We start from the raw sequence: 22,643 nt of genomic DNA, 5'->3' as shown, positions 1-22,643 counted from the left end.
TTTGCAATTGTTACTATACGGCCTATTACATTTATGTGTTTTTTTCAATTGGATTTGCGTGATGCAGGCATTCTGGTGGTTTGGGTTTTATATTTGTTTTGATTCATGCTTTCTCATCATATACATATTAGCTGGAAAACTGTGCTGCAAATTCTGATTAGTGCAAATTTTGAAGGATGTCTGTGTTTCTTCCTTTTTTAATTTTTTAAAATTAATTTTGAATACAGGAACAAGCCTCCAATCAGTTATAGTTCTTCTTTGTCCTTTCCCTCCCATAACAATCTGAACCAGGTCTAGTTGCATTAGTAATAATAAAACAAAACATTCATTCAATTGCTGCTGATTTTAAAAGTGTTGTTCCACAGGTCCCCATGTGTCTTTGGTTGTTATTAGGCACAGAATCATAGATTGTAGATTTGTAAAGGACCGCAAGGATTATCTAGTCCAACCCCCTGCAAAGCAGGAGTCTTTTGTCCAAACCCACAGCCTGGAGATTAAGAGTCTCACGATTTACCGACTGGCATGTTCTTTCTTTGTTGCAAATGAAATAAAAGTGGAGCGTGTTTTGTAAAAGTTTTGTAGATTCTGATGTTGTCTTCTTTATCATGACTTTTCTGCCACCTTTTCTCACCAATATTAAGTCCCAAACTTAATTAATCACTTGATGTCCTCCAGTGCCTAGGAACGGCAAGATGTGTTGCAGTTAAAAGATGCATAATTTAGTCTCCGTCCCTAAGATCTTGTGCTTTATCTGCAAATATTGAAAGTAGTGCCATTTTGGGATCTAAAGTCATCAACTGAGGGGTGATTTGTTCCATTTTCAGATGATTGTGTTTCGATGCACATATTGTTTCAGAATGTGAGAATTTGAGAGCTCTGAATCTGATGAATGTGATGTTAGATGTTCTGCTAACTCATGAGTGGGGAACCTCAGGCCTCATGCCAGCATGTGGCCCTCCAAATCTCTCTGTCTGGCCCTCAGAACTCTCCTCAGTTCACACCCACCTTTGGCCTCGACTTGCCTGGCTGGAATGCACCCTTGAATAATGCACCTCTCTTTTTTTAACCACTTGCTGGGAATCACAGCTTCCCTATACAGAGCAGACTTCAGGGGGCTCAGGGGTGGGGTAACTCTATACCCAGGGGCGGAAGAAGGGTGTGTGTGTGTGGTGGGGCGGGTCACCCCGAGTGTCACCACTGAGGGGAGTGACAAAATGCTGGGTGGTACTCACCACGGGGCCTGCAGCACACCCGAGCCATGCGTCTCTCCTGCGAGTGACGCAGTGGCTTGGGTGCCCGCAGGCTCCGGGCTGCCCCAAACGGTCTGCCCACTCTCTCCTCCTCAGCTGTAGGGTGGCTGAGTGGGAGGAGGCAGGCAGACTCCTCAGAGGCTCCGTGGAGCGTCCTGCCCTGCCCCACAGGTGGTTGGCCCTGCCCCTGGGCACAGGGCATGCACGCCACCCCAGGCACCCGATTGGCTTGCTCCGCTGCTGTCTATACCCTCCAAGGTAAAAGATAAAGGGTAAAGGGACCCCTGACCATTAGGTCCAGTCGTGGCCGACTCTGGAGTTGCTGTGCTCATCTCACTTTATTGGCCGAGGGAGCCGGCGTACAGCTTCCGGGTCATGTGGCCAGCATGACTAAGCTGCTTCTGGTGAACCAGAGCAGCGCATGGAAACGCCATTTACCTTCCCGCCCGAGCGGTACCTATTTATCTACTTGCACTTTGACGTGCTTTCCAACTCCTAGGTTGGCAGGAGCAGGGACCGAGCAACAGGGGCTTACCCCATAACGGGGATTTGAACCGCCAACCTTCTGATCGGCAAGTCCTAGGTTCTGTGGTTTAACCCACAGCACCACCCGCGTCCCAGATACCCTCCAAGAGGCAGTCTGAAATTAGAGAGGGCAACACCCTGTCTGCCATAATGGAGCACTGCATCTAACCCCAGGGTTGTCTACTAGAATTGCCACCAGCCCTCCAGGCTCTCAAACTCAGCTTGTTCACTGCCTGCTAACTGGAGAGGCCAGCAGCCAAACCTGAAACTGTCTGCGTGCCAAGTGAGCTATGGACCTGGAAGTTACCTCAAATCACTCTCTCCCCCAGGACTGGATGCAAGTAGGAAGGCAGGCCGGTGCTGGCAGGTGGAGGGCAGACCAAGGTTGGTGGGGCAGTACCCCATGTGTCCTAACGGACCAGTCTCCACTGACACTCAGCATCGAAGTTAATCTAGGTCTGGCTGTCAGCAGTTCATGACTGACTTTCCAGGGCTCTTGGCCAGGTTTCTGCCTGCCAGATTTTGCAAAGCGTCTTTGATTGTATGAAGCCCTTGCCTTTTATCTCTGTGCATTTGGGGCTGACGTTTGCTCCCTGTTCAACACAAAAGGGGCTTGTCTCCAGCTGATAGCTCTAGATAAAAAAACAAAAAACCCAAACAGCAACATATTGCTGCAACACAAACAGCACAGAAGAGAGTACCGTAATCCCCCCCCCCGCCCCTGTCTGTCAAAACTAGGATTTGCCTGGAGGGAGTCAGTTTTTACAAGGCTATCAGAAAAACGGCAGCTACATACTGAAGTCTCTAAACATTTTATGTGCATGGAGACTTTTTTTAGCAGTCAAAAATGTTAGGTTCCCGATTCATGTTGTGAACAACTGGTGCTGAAGGCTGTGATCCCTTAGGCATGCATACTTGGGAGTATGGTAAGTTCTGTGGACTCAGTGTGACTGCCTTCGAACCATAACTGCTGGTTATGTTCAGCTGTTTTCATGCTGTTTTAAGATTAAGCAGTCTTCATGAGTCCTCCATGAGGTCAATGCAGGGTGGCTGGGGACAGTGACAGTGGAAGCCTTCCTTCTGTTCTGGTCATAACTTGGTCTTTGATCCTTCCATGGAAAAGTGGGAAGAGGGTCCTATGAACACACAAAGGTACCAGAGTCATGTTGTATTTGGACATGGTAGGTTAACTGTGGAAGGTGACTTTCAGGCTGTCAGTATTATATAGGAATGATCCAACCACATACCAGAAATTGAGGTTTGCCCAATTAAAGTGGCTGAAAATGCTCTGTTGCAACAAATCCTATTATTTATACTGTATTATGATTTGCACTTACAGGCCACTTAGCATTGGAGCTCTTGAAGCAGTTTGCAATCTACTGTACTATATATTTTGGGAAATGGTTTGCCCATTTGTCTGTTTGTACGCTATGTGGACAGACACCTCTCAAGATATCATCACCAATTTGGCCTGAGGAGTTGGCGGTAGAGGACTTTGTTTCTGTTTGGACACCAGGTGCTGTTTTGAATCAAGATGGTGAACTGAAACATCACTTCCATGTGAATTTGCCCATTTTGGGGGCATAGGCTTGTGGCTATCTATCAAAATACCTTCACCAAACTCAACCTGATGGTTCTAGGGGTGGAGGGAAACTCATTGTTTTAAGGAAGGTTGCTTGCAAAAATGCGTTAGTCAAAACTACAAAGAAAAGTGTGTTTATTAGAAGAAATTCATCCTAAAATGCTGATGAATTTTTCTGAGGATTTTGTTCTTTTTAATTCACAAACTGCTGTAAGATGTGGAGAGCCTAATTCAAGACGGTAAATATGAAAAGCTGAGAGAACTAAAATAGACAGATCTTTCAATCCTTAGGGGCAGGTGATCTAAGCCTCCACCTGAAGGAAGTCCTTGGGTTCAAGGTTTAGCTGCCATGATTTATCTACTCAACTATTGAGTCAGTAGCTGAACCAACTAGTACAAACAGTCCATCTTCACTTGTAAAGCTGGCAACACAACACAACACAACACAACACAACACAACACAACACAACACAACACAACACAACACAACACAACACAACACAGTGCAGCCCCTCTTGTATGAATGTCTGTTTGTTTGTTCAAGAAAACTGTAGGAATATCTCCATCATCAGTGCAAAAAGTGAACATATGAATGATTGTGATCAGAGCCATACATGCAGATGCATTGTCTTGTATGCCAGGGATAAACTATTCGGACAAAGAGTTGAAGAGACAAGTATATCTTCCAAGAAGTTGAACACATGGAAGAGGGGCACAGAAGATGCTCCTTGCTTGCTTGCAGGAGAACCTGTGAAATATTTGGCACATATGCTAGAGAGCTCCTTCCTTTAATTGGAAGCCTGGTGGGGAGACAGGAAACTCCCCCCACCCAAAGATGTGGCGGTCACAGTTGTGCATCTTTATTGCCCAGACCTCTCTCTTTCTTTTTCTCTTCTTGCCAGTTAGCAGCCATTCCAGTCAGGGCCTTCAGACTGCTGACTTCATGGTTTACGCTCCCTCGCGCACTCTCTTACCCTCTTCCTCCGGGGGACAGCCTCTTCAAACACTGGTTCCGCTTTCTGCTGCATTAAGGTTTGGATGCTTGCCATTCATCGCAGCTGTGTGTTTGAACTTGAGTGATTACATTGGGAAGTGAACCATGGCAATTTCCCTCCCTGCCTCCCTCCCTCCCTCCCTCCCTCCCTCCCTGTCGGTTTTATTGGAGAGAAGTCTATGCTGGTGTCTTTCCTTCCCCTTGCAGCACCCAATTGCCTTGTTATAAAATGGATAATGTTTACCTGCTCACTGATAGGGGGCGGGGAGAGGAGAAGGAAGGTGAGCATTCTCTCTCTCTCTCTCTCTCTCTCTCTCTCTCTCACTCACACACACACACACACACACACACACACACACACAGACACACCAGCTCCAGGGATATCAAAACATAAGAAGAGCCCTGCGGGATTAAGCCAACAACAATCTAGTCCAGCATCCTGTTCTCACAGTGCCTGACCAGATCCTGAAAACAGGACCCAAGTTCAAAGGCGCTCTGCCCTGCTTGCGATTTCCAGGAACTGGTATTCAGAAACACCCTCCACCCAACAGTGGAAGCAGAACAGAGCCAGTGTGGTGTAGCGGTTTGTGTGTCGGAATAGGGCTTGGGAGACCGGGGGTTCAAATCCCCACTGGGCCATGAAGTCCTTGGGCAAGTCACTGCCTCTCAGCCTAACCCACATCCCAGGGTTACTGTGAGGATAAAATGGCAAGGAGGAGAACTATGTATTCCAACTTGAGCTCTTTGGAATAAAGGTGGGGAACAGATGCAATAAATAAATAATGCCTGGTAGCCATCATTAGCCTCCATATCTCACATATAGTTGAACTCTGAATGCAGTAAAGCTGAAAAACTCCAGCAGTGTCTCTTTGAGACACACAGACTTGTATGTGAAGAATTCTTGCCCTGCTGTTAAATTTGTGATCTTTAAAGTGATGTAGTCTCATGAAGCTGCATGGTTGGGAAGCAGAATAGGCTGTGAGAGATTCCTCCTCAGACTCTGAGGATGATGGGAGAGCCATGTCCCCAGACCAGAGCAGCATTTAAGGGTGTGTTGAGGGCAGCAGAGGGTTAGGGCTACTGGGGGTGCTGCCCCACTAAACTCTGCCCGTCCTGGGCCAGCACCCACCTACCTGCCTTCCAACCCAGTCCAGATAGCACTGCCTGTCGGCTTTCTCCTCCTTGGTCTCAATGTGCACTTGGCAGGGAGGAGGAAGAGGAAGGCAAAACAACAATTCCTGGGCTCTGCCTATTATTGGCTCTGCCTCCACTTTCCGTTGGGCTCCTGGCTTTCTGCCCCACCAGTCCCAGTGGATATCAGTTATCACTGGCCAAGGGTTTCTCCTTGGGTGGTGTGACTGATGCCCCATCTGAATCCAAGTCCTCTCAAGGCCAACACCAGGACCCAGAAGCAAATGCCGTGGCACCGATCGCTCTTGCCAAATGTCAGGGAGCCAGCCAGCAATAAATCACACTGATTGAACAGAGCATGCAAAGTTAACTCTTTATGGGAAGAAACAAGGTCTGAGCAGGAGCACCAGGCACAATGAGCACAGCAACTCTTCTAGGTAGGTCTTGCTCCTATGAGGCAAGGTTCCCACCTTCCCATAGCTGCCTAAGTCTTCTCCTCTTCTGGGTACTTCTCAAGCAATCTGAGACTACACCAGTTTGTCTGTCTTTGCTCCTCCCACTTCATATCTCTCCTGGTCCTGGGAGACCAGTGGGAAGGGGAGCTTGTTGCAGCAGGAGGGAGGGATACCTTGGCTTCTTCACCAGCCTGATTCATCTCTGCCTCTTGGCTTCCCTCCTCTCCTGCTTCTGCTTCAGCACTTCCTTCTGCCACAGATGCTCCCTTCTTACCAAGCCCTGCTTCCTCTTCAAATTCTGACACCTGCTCTTCCCCATCTTCTTCCTCTGACCATGCATTGTTGTCCCACTACCACCATTCCCAAGCTCTGAGCCTTTATCCCTTTGGTGCCTCCCATCGCTCCTTTGCGTCTAGCCAGTCTGTGACACCAGAGGTCTGAAACAATTGCTTGAAGAGAACTTTCCTCTTTCCATTGCTCCTTTTGTTTGGGATTTCCCTAATTTCCCCTCCTTCCGTCCCCATTAAATTAGACTGAGGACTGTGTGTTCACCACACCTATTTAAATTCATGCAACAAAATAATGCAATGTATGTTTAGGGAGTTTCAGATGTTTAGAAGCCACCGCCTTGTTGTAATCCTATAACAACTCTGTAAGTCAGTACAATTATCTCTCCCCTCCCCCATATTGCAGGCTGAGAGAGAGAGAGAAAAAACTGCTCTTCTAAGAACACCGGCTGAGGTGGGATTTGAACCGGCAGCTTCCTGAGTCACTGTTCAGCCTCTTCACCACGATGCTGCATCAGCACTTTGCCTTTCAACAAAGCACTCGACGAGAACAGGATTTGCTCCTCTCACTCTTGTGACCTTCAGTCTGACCAATTTTGAATGACAGGGAGCTGAAGGAATTACATTGCTGCCTGTCTCTGGAAGCAGGCACACATCTCTGTTATGTTTCTGTTCAATCAATAAACCAGGATTTCGAAATAGAGAGCGAGAGCGAGAGAGAACACTTTTAGGCTTCTGATGTCTTTGTGGCTGATGTCGAGTGGCAGCTTGGCCCATAATGAAAACTTTGAGTGGATTGCTTCTCCTTCCTTCCTTCCTTCCTTGTAAATATTCTTTCTCTTTTTCTGCCTCTGGATTAATGTTTTAGTCTTTAAAAAAAAGGTATTTGACAATAATATTTGCATTTTTATTTATAAACTCTAATAATTAAAAAAACAAACAACAACCTTGAGTGGCAACTAAGGAATTTCCCAATTGATTGATTCTTGTTTGCTGAAATTAATTATATAGTTGGAGACCAAAAAACAAACAAACACCTTTTAGGGTTTGGGGTTTCTTTGAGGGTGCTCTTCTGGGGATCAGAAGCGGGGAGAAAGCTCTTGCGCTCTGTTCTTGATGGTGGGCTCCCATGGACATCTGGTTGTCCACTTTGAAGCAGGATGCTGGACTATGATTGGCTTTTGGGCTGATTCAGCCAGCTCTTCTTATGTTCTTAAGGGGGTTGGGCAAATTGATGGGAGATAAGGATCATTGCAGATGGTGACAGCAGTCACGAAATTAAAAGACGCCTGCTTCTTGGGAGAAAAGCAATGAGAAACCTAGACAGCATCTTAAAAAGCAGAGACATCACCTTGCTGACAAAGGTCTGTATAGTTAAAGCTATGGTTTTCCCAGTAGTGATGTATGGAAGTGAGAGCTGAAGGCTGATTGCTGAAGAATTGATGCTTTTGAATTATGGTGCTGGAGGAGATTCTTGAGAGTCCCATGGACTGCAAGAAGATCAAACCTATCCATTCTGAAGGAAATCAGCCCTGAGTGCTCACTGGAAGGACAGATCCTGAAGCTGAGGCTCCAACACTTTGGCCACCTCATGAGAAGAGTAGACTCCCTGGAAAAGACCGTGATGTTGGGAAAGATGGAGGGCACAAGGAGAAGGGGACGACAGAGGACGAGATGGTGGGACGGTGTTCTCGAAGCTACCAGCATGAGTTTGACCAAACTACGGGAGGCAGTGGAAGACAGAAGTGCCTGGCGTGCTCTGGTCCATGGGGTCATGAAGAGTCGGACATGACTAAATGACTAAACAACAACAACAAGGTTATCAATGTCTACTACAAAAAGGACAGAATGGGAGGGGATGGCGTATGATGACTATGTTCGACCATGACAGTTATAAACAGTGTGAATCCTCTGAATGCCCTGGGGGTTCTGATGGGGAGAGTGTTGTTGTGCCTGGATCCTGCTGGTGAGCTTCCTGTCAGTATCTGGCTGACCACTGTGAGAAGAGGATGTTGGACTAGATAGGCCTTTGCCCTGACCCAGCAGGAGTCTTCTCACGTTCTCATGCAATGGCCCCAGCCTTCCTGGGCTTGCCTTCATCTACCTGAGATCTGGTGTAATTCAGGTTTTGTCTTTACGTAGTGACTGTCCTGCCTCTTGGTTTGCTCTGTGATGTAGCGATAGCCCCCAGCTTGGGTGGCCTTAAAAGAGGATTAGAAAAGTTCGTGAAGGATAAGGCTCTCAGTAGCTGGGGTGGATATGTTCTCCCTCCTCTGTCGGAGGCAATATTTCTCTGAATACCACTTGCTGCAAACTGCAAGTGGGAAAATTTGCTGTTGTGCTCAGGTCTTGTTTGTGGGCTTCCTATAGGTACCTGGTTGGCTGCCAAGAGACCAGGATTCTGGACTATGATGGGCCTTTGGCTTTATCCCTCAGGACTTATGCTTGAAACTGGAGCACACAGTTCACAGTTGATTAAAGGAACCACAGAGGATCACCCTGATCTGTGGCGGGCGCCACCATTTAAAATTCAAAGTGGTCTGCCGTGTGAGCTCCGGCACGCATGAAGCCGGGCACCCCACGCATGAGAGCGAAATCACTTTGCATGTTTAAGCAGACTAACAAATTACAGATGGAAATGGGCTTCGGAATATTCCACTGTAATTGGATTTCAGCTGTTTGTTGTTTTGGCATCTGCGTCCCGAGGCCGTGAAAGCAAAAGAGATTTCACCGAAATGCTTTGGAACATTCTCTGGCACACTAATGCATTGCAATTACCTTTTTGAAAGGGAAGCCTGCAAGTTAGAACAGTACTAAATCTGGCTTCTTTTCTTTCCTCTCTCTCTCTTTCTCTTTTAAAAAAAGAAAATGAAAGTCACCTCCCTCAAGGTCCCCCCCTTTCTTTTTATTGTTCTACTCAAAGGATCTGGTTCCTGTATTAAGACTGTCTGTTCCCTAAAGCACTCTCATGACATAATTATATAGGCCAGTTAATACTGGTGAGTCAGGCCTTGTCGATTCCTGAATTATAGTCTGTCTCTCTTTGTACATTCTTTGCTTTTTTTGGCGGGGGGGGGGAATTACCATATTTTTCGCTCTATAACACGCACCCGACCATAACACGCACATAGTTTTTAGAGGAGGAAAATCCATAGGCATGCCACCCGTAGGCATTCCCTCCATAACACGCACAGACATTTCCCCTTACTTTTTAGGAGGAAAAAAGTGAGTGTTATGGTGCAAAAAATACGGTAATTTCTCCAATTTTTGTGTGATTGGAACAATGCTTGTGTATTGGGTAAAACTCCCTAAAACTAGTTAATGTGTATGCTGTTTCTAAAGCTGGTTGTCTTAGCTCCAGAGGCAGAGGACTCTGTAATTGGGATCCTGGTCTCTCTCTCTCTCTGTGCTATTGCATCACAGTCCTAAACCAGGGATTCCCATTGTGGGACCTGCCAGATGTTGTTGGGCCCCAACTCCAATAATTCGCAGCCAGCATCTCCAATGGCAAGGGATGCAGTCTATAAGCATATGGTGGTATACCTGGGAGTATGCACCACTGAACTCAGTGGGGCTTACTTCTGAATCAATGTGTATGGGATTGTGCTGTCAATCTCCTTGCCACTATGGTAGGAATGTGGTCCTATATATCTTGTTGAACAACAATTCCCATAATCTCTGGCTATTGGCCATGGGGACTGTGGCAGGTAGGCGCTGTAGTCCAGCAATGCGCTCTACATGGGGCTACCTATGAAGGTGACCCAGAAACTACAACTAATCTAGAGTGCGGCAGCTAGACTGGTGACTGGGAGTGGCCACCGAGACCACGTAACACCGGTCTTGAAAGACCTACATTGGCTCCCAGTACGTTTCTGAGCGCAATTCAAAGTATTGGTGCTGACCTTTAAAGCCCTAAATGGCTTTGGCCCAGTACAGTGGTACCTCAGGTTACATACTCTTCAGGCTACATATGCTTCAGATTACAGACTCCACTAACCCAGAAATAGTACCTCGGATTAAGAACTTTGCTTCAGGATGAGAACAGAAATCGTGCTCCGGCGGTGCAGCGACAGCGGGAGGCCCCATTAGCTAAAGTGGTGCTTCTGGTTAAGAATAGTTTCAGTTTGAGAACGGACCTCCAGAACAAATTAAGTTCTTAACCCAAGGTACCACTGTATTGTAAAGTTACTTTGAGATTTTACTTTTGTATAAAGTCACTAGCAAAGATAAGCAACAGCAACAAAACAAATAATCGTACAGTGGTACCTCAGGTTAAGAACTTAATTCTTTCTGGAGGTCTGTTCTTAACCTGAAACTGTTCTTAACCTGAAGCGCCACTTTAGCTAATGGGGCCTCCTGCTGCTGCCACGCCTCCGGAGCACGATTTCTGTTCTTATCCTGAAGTAAAGTTCTTAACCTGAAGCACTATTTCTGGGTTAGTGGAGTCTGTAACCTGAAGCGTCTGCAACCTGAGGTACCACTGTAATTGGCAATTTGAATCCTACCCTCTGGAGGGCCGCAGGTATCCTGCCTCTTTCCTACCATGCCCAGGTTAGAGACCGAAAGTGCAGATCGCTTTTCTTCCTCTCCGTTCCATTTGCTGCAGAATCCTGATGGGAAGCTGGGTTTCCTCTGGCCTTTTGGCTGCAGCATCTTGCAAACAAGGCCTTGCTAATCGCCACGGATTTGTTGTTGCTTTCGGTGGGGAGGGAGCTTCATCGTGGGATATCAATCTACCCTTCTTGTCCATGGCAACTAGTTTGCTGCTTTTTAATATTTTTATAAACACTCCAATTGAGCGTTTTGACATGGCAGTCAGATACAGTTAATCTTTCCCTTGACCTCCTGATACCGGAGAGCAGGCTGGAACTGCTAGTTAAGCACGTCCGTCTCCCGTTGTACCATTTGCGCTCCAGCGCATCGCCTAATCAAGTGTAATATATCTCTGGGTAAAACACACACCCCGTGCTTTTCACAGCTATTTAAACAACCTCCCTCCCTCCACCAGACACCCACCCACCCCGCTGGTGCATATGCGAGACACACTCCTCTTCCCCCCTCTCAGTTAACAGCTGAATTGTATGTCTCATGACAGCCCTCAAGGAACCAACGGGAAGGGCAGCGTTTTCAATTTCAGAGAGGAATCAGGCACTTTGCCCTCTTCACCCCTTGACAGGCTCTGCACGGTGACCTTGGGTGCTGGCGAGATTGCAAGGCGGCCGCATGTGTACTTAAAATGCCACTTTACGATGCAGAAGCCTTTTGCAAACAAACTCGGATGACCTTGAGGGATGCAAGCATAATGGTGCGCTGTAGAGAGGCAAGAAGAAGGCCCTTGGGGCGATGGTGGTTGCTCTGGAGTAATGGGCTGGGGGCTGAGATGGCCTCCGGGAGAAACAAGATTGGGACGTAAAGGATGTGCCTGCGGCTACATGTTTATTTGTGACCTTTCTATCTTGCCCAGAGCAAAGATGCAGGAGAGTTCAGGGGCACCAGGGGGAGCTCTAGGGGCTCCATAAAACGTGGGGACATAGGAAGCTTCTCTAGACCATTGGCTGATCTAGCCCAACATAGTCAACACTGACTGGTAGCAGCTCTTCAAGGCTTCAAAGAGGGCTTGTTTCCCAGCCCACCTGAAGATGCCATTAGGGGTTCAACATGGGACCTTCTGCATGCAAAGCGGTTGCTCTATCATAGAGCTACAGCCCTGACCTTAAATAAGGTCCATAAGAACATTTTTAAAAAACCCAAGAACCCTGCTGGATCAGACTAAGGGCCATCTATGCTCTGGTAAACTCTAGATCAGGCTTCCTCAACCAGATGTTTTGAGACTACAATTCCCATCATCCCTGACCTCTGGTCCTGCTAGCTAGGGATCATGGGAGTTGTAGGCCAAAAACATCTGGAGGGTCAAGGTTGAGGAAGCCTGCTCTAGATTACTGCAACATGTTAAATGTAGGGCTGCCTCTGAAGATGGTTTGGAAACTTCAGCTGGTGCAGAATTCAGCGGCCAGGTTGCTCACAGGGACAAGACAGCAAGAGTATAATTAGTTTCCAGCCCCAATTCAAAGAGCAGGTTTTGACCTAGAAAGCCTTAAATGACTTAAGGCCGGAATACCTCAAAGACCGCCTTTCCTCATATGAATGGACCTGGACACTGCGACCCTCGTTTCCATAACTAACCCCATTTTTCATGTACCTGTAGAGCAGATATACTTCTGGGCCAAATTTGCTTGGCCTACTGGGTGGTGGTGAGTTTTGTCTGGGGGATAAAGAGAAATTGAGACTGGAAAGAGTGGGGGAGTCTTGCATATTTCTGAATAAGTTAGGAGAGAGATGGCCAACATTTATTTATATCTACTTTCTTGGGCTCCATGATCACTGCAGATGGTGACACAGTCACAAAATTAAAAGACGCCTGCTTCTTGGGAGAAAAGTGATTGCAAACCTAGACAGCATCTAAAAAAGCAGAGGCATCACCTTGTCGACAAAGGTCTGTATAGTTAAAGCTATGGTTTTCCCAAAAGTGATGTATGGAAGTGAGAGCTGGACCATAAAGAAGTCTGATGGCCGAAGAATTGATGCTTTTGAATTATGGTGCTGGAGGAGACTCTTGAGAGTCCCATGGAAGGACAGATCCTGAAGCTGAAGCTCCAATACTTTGGCCACCTCATGAGAAGACTCCCTGGAAAAGACCCTGATGTTGGGAAAGATGGAGGGCACAAGGAGAAGGGGACGACAGAGGACGAGATGGTTGGACAGTGTTCTCGAAACTACCAGCATGAGTTTGGGAGGCAGTGGAAGACAGGAGTGCCTGGCGTGCTCTGGTCCATGGGGTCACAAAGAGTCGGACACGACTAAACAACAAACCTTTCATCCAAAGAGCTGAAGGTGGCATACATGCTTCTTTCTCATCCCTCCTTCAGTTTATCCTCACAATAACCCTGTGTGGTAGGTTAGACTGATGGTTTTGTGTAGCCTAGTGAGCTTCATGGGTGAAAGAGGATTTGAATCTGGGTCTTTCTACCCTATCCCAGCACTCTAACCACTACACCACATTGGCTCTGCCGCTTCATTCAGCTGCATGCAGTTAATATGTATAGGTGTAATTTAGAAATATCCAGTAGACTTATGGTGGGATGCACAGTCAGTATATAACACTCCCCAACACACTCAAGCTATAGCTGCACACACATTCAAAGCATATTCCTTTTCAAAGAATCACGAAAAGTGGGATTTGCAGCACTTTGAGTGGTGAACTACAGTTCCCAGGATCCTTGGAGTGTGTGCTTTAAATGTAAAGTGCTTATGCAGCCTCCGGCTAGTTAAACAAAAGAAAAAAAGGCAGAACATTTTCCTGCTCCCACGTAGCCCCTGAAACTCTGCTGGATGTGCGCTTTTCCTTTTGTGTTATGTAAATCCTAAGAGATTTTGTGTTTTGTGGGGGATGCTTCTTTTGATTTCATAGTTTATATTATCATTTCCCAGGACACTTCCCCTCCACCCCGCTGTCTTGGTTTACGAGCAGTGCCCAAGTCCCCTCCCTCTCTTTCCCATTCATTATAAGGCAAGGAAAGAGAACAACCCCTTTTCATCTTTACCAGTATATTTAGATCAGAGGAGAATCCTTTGCGTAACAAGGAGCAGAGTGGACATCCCTTCTCCATCCCAGGAAGAATGGTGCTTTGTCATCCATGGCTTTTTCTCCAGCTTTTGCCTTGAGTGCTGCTGAATAAATGCACTATGAGTTCTGAATACCAAAGACGTCTCTTTGTTTTAATTAGCTCCCTAATAACTTCTCGAAGGCAATCCAAAGTAGTCTGGTAAATGGCTCAGCTTAATTTTTAGGGAGGAAACTTGTGCTAATGGGTCACCACTGCCTTTGCCTTGTGGGAAGGGCTGCAGCTCAGCAGCAGAGTATCTGCTTTGCGTGAATATCCCAGGATCAATCCTGGACATCTCCCCTGCTTGAAACCCCCGAGAGCTGCTGCCAGTCAGTGCAGGCTATACTGAGCTAGTTGGAGCCCAAATTGTCTGACACAGTATAAGGCATCTCCCAATGTGTATGGGGAATCTGTTGCCTGCCTGATGTTGGAGGCTGCAATTCCCATCAGCTCTGGTCTTTGGAAACTAATTTAAAAGCCAATAAAGTTATTTTGGTTATGGGTATACATGTACCTTTAAGCTCTTGAGCTGACCTCTCTATCTCTTTGTTGTTTAGACTGATATATCCTGTTTACAACCTCCTCCTCCTCTCTTGGATCTCAAGATGACAGGTCAAGCTGGAGCTATCCTCTGAGAACAAAGGAGCAAGCAAGGGCTACCTTGTTCTTCTCTAGATTAGTTAGGTAGGTTAGAAATGGAAACTTTTCCGTCCAAGTTATGTGCTTCATACAATAAATGACTTTGTTATTTCACTCACTCTACAAGCATCTCTCTGAGTCTGATTGCAACAGGTAAAGTCTGCTCTGTATCCAGATTTACAAACCTTATACTGCACACTTTGGATACATTAGGGCACACTCTTCCAATAATCACGACCTACCTAATTTGCACTCTCTGAATCTATTTGCAATTTTTTAAAAAAAGTTATATTTGGAAATGTGCACTTCTCCCAATAATAAGATGCAGTCCTCCAAGCAAACAGTGTGTGCAAAAATGCTTACAGTACGGTGAAGCCACCATAAAAATACAGATATTAGTGAAAAATAATATGCAACGTGCAGTATACAGTGGTACCTCTGGTTAAGAACTTAATTCGTTCCGGAGGTCCATTCTTAACCTGAGGTACCACTTTAGCTAATGGGGCCTCCCGCTGCTGTCGCTCCACCACTGCGTGATTTCTGTTCTCATCCTGAAGCAAAGTTCTTTTTTTTTTTATAAAATCATATTTATTGAAATTTCCAAAACTCAAAAAAGAAAAAACAAATGAAAAGAAAAAATAAACCTTGACAATTAAAGCCTTACTTTCATTAACATCTTTCCAGGACTCCCCCCTCCCCCTCCCTATTGTATTCCCCTTTCATTAATTTAGTTCCACAAGTTCTTACTCCCAATTTAAAACTTATTTTGTTTAACCCACTATTCAATTTAGTAATATAACCACTTTCCCTTTACATTCCACCATCCCTCATCATTAAAAGAAAGTTTTTCCCACAAGGCCCACCCCAATTTCCTTCCACGAATTCCCTTTTTTTGGTAAACACATCCAAACAAGGTAAAAAATATAAAAAGATTCAAAAAATAGATGTACACCCTTTGGATTCCAGATCTTCCCCCACCCTTCCCCGGTTTCGATTCCCCATGTCCATCAATCTATCTACTGTCAGCCTGGAGATCTCACGTCCATAGCCGGTCCCCCCCCCCCCCAGTTCCACCTTGCCGTTTTTTTTTTTTTAATAATGTTTAACTTCAAACGCCCAGTCTTAAAGAGGCCCCTGACAGGCCTTTAGTTTTCCTTGATCTTTCACAATAATATGGCTCCTCCCTTGTTCTTTCCAAGTCGTCATCAGTCCTTTGTTCTTTTTTCTCAGTTTCTCAGGTTTCTTTTCCTGTTCCGCTGCAAAAACATTCTAATTCAAAAATTTGATACCTCTACAGGGGTTGTTGTTAGTTCAGGAACAAAAACTTGCGTCCAGTCCCTTCCATTCTTCAATAGATGGTTCTATTGTCTCCTTTAATATAAACACCTCTGTAGACAAAATACTGTTTCGTTTTTGCAGCTTTCCCAGAAGATAACAAGTCCTGTGCGATTCCAAGAGTATTTTTCCACTTACGACCATTCTTGTAATGTCCCAAAACCCCTCTAGGGGGATTATAGTAACTTTGTTTCCTCAAATCCAAAAGTCAAATTGTTATTCCTTATTTTCGACAATTTATATCCAAATTGTAACCAAACTAACCAGCAAAGTCCTCATAGCAAAGTCCTCTTTATATTCTCCAACTTTGACAGCTACTTTGACAGCTGTCAAAGTCTCTGTCTCTCTTCGCCAGGCTCTCTCGCGGATCGCCCCGGTTCCCGGGGGGGTTGCACTTTCACTCTCACCATCCACTCTTCTCCTCCAGCACAGTTCTTATAATTTCCCATCGTGGAATTAATAATTTTTATCAATAAACAGAAGCAAAGCTCCTTTCTCGACCTTAGTTGCCAAATCCTTGTTTTAAAATGTCTACAATAGGGGGAAGACTGACTTCCTTTTTGGATCTCCCCCGCTCGTGCCGAATCCGAAAATTTTTTTCCCCCTCCTTTTAAGTCCGATTTCCAAATTACTCACGGGTTGTTGTTTATAGTCCAAATTTTCAATAGAAGAAGTCAGCGCTCTCTGTCGAATGGCATGCGGCTTCGCTCGGCAGGGAAAGCAGAGGACTCATAGCACCACGCCACCCCCATCCCCCGCTCCGTAGCCTTTAAAAAGGCTCCTTCGCGGGTTGGGGGGGCGCTAACGGTGCCCGCCGAGTCAACCATGTCCATGGGCTCCATGCCCGTGGTTTTTGAGGGTCCCCGCGTCGCCGGCGCGGTAGGACCCAACCCCTGCCGAGCAGGCTCCCTCCGGAGCTCGGAGGGAGTCCGCCATTCGGCGATGGCGCCAACCCGGAAGTCCCTGAAGCAAAGTTCTTAACCCAAGGTACTACTTCCGGGTTAGCAGAGTCTGTAACCTGAAGCGCCTGTAACCCGAGGTACCACTGTATTATGGGCAAGTGCTTTGCAAAAATGTATATATTGGGAGAAAGTTTGCACTGGAATGCAGATGTGTTTTAATGAGGATGTTAAAAAGAAATGGCGAGTGATGCAGAAAAATGAAGAGTGTAGAAATGAGAAAGAGAGAAACCAAAATTGATGGGTTTATCCATCTCAAGTGGCTGCGGAGCACTCTGGCTTATTATGAAGGAGAGGAAATTGCTGGCCAAGCGCCAACTTGGTGCATCTCATAGGCAACATTTCTGCTAACTCATATCTGATATTTTCCAAATGTAGCAAGTGTTACCTCCACACACACACCCTCCCCTCCCTGGCATCCTGATAAGCTTTTTTTATTTGTTTCCATCTGTTCCATACAGATCACTTTTGCAGTTTATTTGAAACAAGAAACAGCCTTTACAAATCCCTACAGATGGCTTTTAAAGGCTTTGTGAAAGGTAAAGATAAGATCAAGAAAACCCTGTGTGTTTGCCCAGGGCGGGGGCTTGAGGTGGGAGCGAATGGTGGGAGAGATAGGAAATGGTATATTTGCTTCTCTCTACTTCTGCATTACAGCTGCAAACCATGTCCAATCAGAGCATATGATATGTTTCCATTTCTGCCTGAAGTGTCCCTCTAAAAAGGCAGTCTCGCTTGGCTTCCAGCATGCAATTGCTGCTGGTGAAGCGAAGGCTCCCTTCCTTTCAAGCATTCTAGGAAATACAGGCAAGAAGCACAACAATACATTGCAGTAAATCCTCGCCTTTCTAACAAGAGTTCTTAAGGGCTGTTTCATGGAAGACGGAGCAAACTTGTTTTCTGCTGCTCCAGAGGGTAGGACTCGAACCAATGGATTCAAACCACAACAAAGGAGATTCCGACGAAATGTTAGGAGAAACTTTCTGGGGGAAAGAGCTGCTTGATAGTGGAACAGACTACCTTGGACGGTTGGTGTACTCTCCTTCTTTGGAAGTTTTTAAACAAAGGTTGGTTGGTCGGTCATCTGTTGGGGATTCTTTAGCTGAACATCGGGGCAGATGGGAGTCCAGGTCTGGCAACATCTGCGGAGCACCGCATTGTCTACTCCTGGGTTGCACTTGTCAATTAAACCACCATTTGACAGATTAAAAAAGTTACCCAGTTCATTGTGCACCAGGCTGTTTTTTTAAGAATGATTTTAATACAAGGTGTTGTGTGTTTTTAAAAAATCTTATTGAGGTTCCATGGAGGAACCCACAGAGCAAAGGCAGGTAAGATGCTACAGCACTACTTGCTCTTATGAGGCAGGGATGGGGAACTTTTTCCACCCTGAGGGCCACATTCCTTTCTGATCAACCTTCCAAGGACCACAACCCCAGTGATGGGCAAGTCCAGAAGCAAAAGTGGGTGGAGCAACTTGCAGGGGGTCTTTATGACCCCCATCTGAAAACAAATACAGTGGTGCCTCGCAAGACGAAATTAATCCGTTTCGCGAGTCTCTTCGTCTTGTGGTTTTTCGTCTTGCGAAGCACGGCTATTAGCGGCTTAGCGGCTATTAGCGGCTTAGCGGCTTAGCGGCTTAGCAGCTATTAACGGCTTAGCGGCTTAGTGGCTTTAAGAAAAAGGAAACAAACTTGCAAGAACTTGCAAGACATTTCGTCTTGCGAAGCAAGCCCATAGGGAAATTCGTCTTGCGGAATGACTAAAAAAATGGAAAACTCTTTCGTCTAGCAAGTTTTTCGTCTTGCGAGGCATTCGTCTTGTGGGGCACCACTGTAGATATTCTGCAGAAATGAAGCAGAGGATGGGTGGGATGAGGATTCCAAAGGGAGTTGTTATAGAAGAACATATTATAACAATAGTATAAACACTTCATTGGTTTACATCTTTGTGATATGAAGTATGTAGGTTGTTATAATTGGAGTGGGTTGCAAATGGTGCTTTTAAAGACCAACTCATTGATTCCCCCCCCCCCCTCGCTGGTCTGCAAGATGCCAACAGAGTTCCACTTTCGCTCCTCTTTACCAAGTGTTTATGCATCCAAATACAACCACTGTGTAGAATGATTTTGCATCCAGGCTACGAGTCGGTAAAACAAATGTCTGTTGCAAAAATTTTTAAACTGCTACAGCCGAGTGCCTAATTTGCAATGAATAATTAATCGGATGATGAAGCTTCCCTTCTGTGGAAGGGAATACCCATGAATGGAGAATGCAGTTGTGATCGTTTTGTTCTTGTTGTTGTTTTAAATTATGTGGAAATGTCTAGGAAGGCCTTTCCTGAAAGTATACTCTCCCATGGAAATGGAATAAATGGAAAGCATTTATTTGGATCCAGATCCTTAGACCACCACATCCAGGACCAGGGTCAAGAGTTGACATGTCAGGCATCTGCTGAGGAGCCACACCACACCTAAACAAAGGTCCTCTTACAAGAACCCCCTGGACCTGTTGCAATGAGGACTCAGTGAAGGAAGGAGGGATATGGAGAGTGTCTTGACTTGGGATTCTCCTCAGCCTGGAGTAGATACTGACCCCATCCCTGTTTGCCAAAGGAACATAGGAACATAGGAACTTGCTTTATCCAGAGACAGACTATTGGTCCATCTAATACAGTACTGTTTACATCAACTGTAGGCATCACTCCAGGATTTCAGAGATGCCAGGGATTGAACCTGGGACTTTCTGCATGCAAAGCAGGTGTCCTACCAGTGAGCTATGTCCCATCCCCGCTGCAAAATCAACGGAGAAGCCTCTGCAAGCTGCTAGGGAGGGCAGGCATGCCTTGAACTATCCCCTGCATCTCTACGTGGGGCTGGGAGAAACCCCTGCCTGAAATCCCAGAGAGCTGCATGGATTTAGATCAGGGGCACAGAACTTGCGGCCCTTGATACTAGCATAATAGTCGCCCCCCCTTTTTTTGGTCCCTAACATCAGTCCCAAAACATTCAATAGTCTCAGGGCATTTGCAGTGCACATTCTCTGTACCAGCTGAAGGTGCAAGGGGAGCGGGTGGGTGGGCAAAGCTGCCATGAGCAACATAAACATAACTATGTTCATTAATAAAAATTGCTTCCTCGCATAATGGTTGCGCCTCAGCTTTCTGAAAAGAAAAATCAGCATTAAAAATGTGACCATTACGCGGTGAAATACGGTATATTGTTGGACTGCAACTCCTGGCATCCCCTGACCATTGACCATGCTGGCTGGGGCTGTTGGGAGTTGGAATCCAACAACACTTGGTGGGCAACAGGTTCCTAAGCCCTAGAGCAGCCTTTCTCAACCTGTGGGTCCCCAGATGTTGAACTACAACTCCCATCACCCCTAGCTAGCAAGGCCAGGGCTCAGAGATGATGGGAGTTGTAGTCCAACAACACCTGGGGACCCACAGGTTGAGAACCGCTGCCCTAGAGCATACTGTGGAACATGGAGAGAGTACAATTTTAAGAAATGAATAAGAACTACCGCATCTAGATCACTGTTGTTTTCACATAATGGATGTGAGTTTATCAGTGCTAGCTATTTATAGGGGGGGGGGGAGAATGCCTTTTGTATGACTGCCTGGTTTTTGTTTGTTTGCTAAAAAATAAAAATAAAAAGCAATATCATCCCATCTGAAAGAAATGTTAAAAAATCTTCCACCAGCTGTTTGCAATTTTGTTCCGCTACTAGAAATGAAACGTTGGCTGTGCAGTGTTCTGCCTTAAGGAATCCAGCTCCTTCAAATGCCCTTCTGAAGCTCCGCACTGGTTTATTCAACAGCCATCTTCTGCTGAGAAATCTTTAACTGAGCAATCATTTCTACATCTGGGCCTGCAGCTGTTTCCCGAACACCCTAATAACCTTTCTCAATAAGAGCATTTGCTTTTCAACTGTGTATGATTCTCTCTCTCTCTCTCTCTCTCTCTCTGTGTGTGTGTTTCTGTCTAGTTGCACTCAGGCTTGAGCCGGGCTACTTAGAGTCCTCTGAATTTAAGCTACATTGTGTTTTCTCAGTGCTGCCTAGGGCAAGCTCCACCACCAGGCAGAGAGGCAGCCGATGTGTGTGTTTGTGGAGGGGCAGGGGCAGGGGCAGGCAAGTAGCAGCAGCAAGGAGCTGGTGGCAGGACAGTGTGCACCATCCAGTGGCGTAGCATGGGGGGGGGGCATAGGAGCGGTTGCCCTGGACACAAAATTGTTAGGAGGTACAAAATTTCAGTACCCAGTGCTTCCTCAATACAGCTGTGCACTTCTGTCACTGGGCTTCATTGAAAACGGCTTCTCCATGTGACTCAGGAAACGACCTCTCCAGACAACGGAATGACTCTACTTTCCTTATCGCCACAGCTGCATTCTCCTGGGTGACACAAAGGAGAGAGAAAGGAGGAGTGTGCCTTTGGGGGTGAAGTCAAACTGTTGGAAGGTTGCAGCACCTGCTGTGGCCATAGAGACTGATACAGGAGAGACATGTTTTGTTGCAGCTAGAGCAGATGAAGTTGTCTTCGCTAATATAGACATTTTTATGCACACTTTCCTCTAATACACAATTTGCCAGCCCACGCGCTAAACCCTGTCCTTGGAGCCTCCCCCCCCACAAGAAAGAGACTAGACAGCAAGGTATGGGTCCAAATTAGGCCACAACTTTATTGAATCTCAGATGTAGGAAACTTGGCCTTGGCCTTGGAAGGCATCCCTCTCAACCCACCAGGGCTGAGGATGTGCAGGGTCAGACAGGTGCCAGTGAGGGAACTGTAAAGCGTGAACTTACACAGAGTGCCCATGCACTGCACCTAAGTTGGGAGTTTGACGTACTTGCTGTTGCTCTAGGGCCAGTGACTCCCGCAATCACCCTTTAATGGGCCCTGCAAACACCGCTGCATTGGGGTGAAGGAGATGCTCCCCCCAAACTCAACGCAAGACTAAAGGATACCTAACAAGGCCCAAAAACCCACCAAAGTTGTGATGAATTGCTACGGGGAAGGCAAAACCTGCCAATGCAGGGAAAATTCCTTCCAAGTTCTGAGTACAGCAACAATCTTAGGACCACAGCAGTGCCCGCTAAGCTGGAACTCAAAGGTTAGGCTGCAAAAGAAGGAAAAGGTGACAACAAAGCCAAATTCATTATTTAGTGGGTGTCCGGTGGGTGAAGAATGAGCATTGGCTGAAGGATCAGCCCCTGTACCTGTCCCAGGCCACAACCCCGCCTGCAGCCCATTGACACCTGGTTACCAGGTGGGTGGCACCCAGCCAGGTAACCCCTGCATGGGTTCACAAACTCCGCCCACCTGTTGGGAGGGGGTGAGCAGGAATTGTGGCTTTTTGGGTTGGGGAACTGTATCACAAAATTTGGGGAAGTGTGACTATCGAAAGGATAGCTGTGTACTGTTCCAAGAAGTGAGCTTTGGGCGGATTTTCTTTAAAAGGTGAACTAAACCAATTTTTTCCTCCATCCCTAATATGGAGCGTCGTACGGTTACCCCATTCACTCTGTGATCCTTGATTGGGTGGGATCAGTTTATGGTACTAATCCAAGAAGGAAGCAGCAGCAACAGCTTGGGGGGCGGGGCAGGCGCGAGGGAGTAGCGCTCACTGCGGCTGCAACCTTCCATAGTAAAAATGATGCTTAGTGGGATTTTCAAAGGAGTGAATATTTGCAAAATTTTACTTTTTTTGTGGGGGAGTTAGACATCTGTTTTTCCTGCCTAGATTTCTAGCATCTAAAGCCAGGGAATACTTGGCACACTCTGATTTTGTTGTGGTTTCTTAAAGCCCCTTCACAAAAGG

At 46.3% G+C, this 22,643-nt stretch overlaps 1 long non-coding RNA gene across 1 annotated transcript; it reads left to right on the top strand.

Annotated features, from left to right (window-relative positions):
• Positions 1-14,502: 14,502 nt before the first annotated feature.
• Positions 14,503-20,703, top strand: LOC308576103. The gene is made up of 4 exons (XR_014003089.1): positions 14,503-14,572; positions 17,283-17,360; positions 17,734-17,853; positions 20,553-20,703. It is a non-coding gene; the product is annotated as an uncharacterized lncRNA (long non-coding RNA).
• Positions 20,704-22,643: the final 1,940 nt, after the last annotated feature.

The sequence above is a fragment of the Podarcis bocagei genome (genome assembly GCF_964188305.1).
Source record: "Podarcis bocagei genome assembly, chromosome: 16".
In the NCBI taxonomy this organism is placed as follows: Eukaryota; Metazoa; Chordata; class Lepidosauria; order Squamata; family Lacertidae; genus Podarcis; species Podarcis bocagei.
The sequence above is the reverse complement of the archived record's forward strand: the minus strand, read 5'-3'. Positions and strand labels throughout refer to the sequence as shown.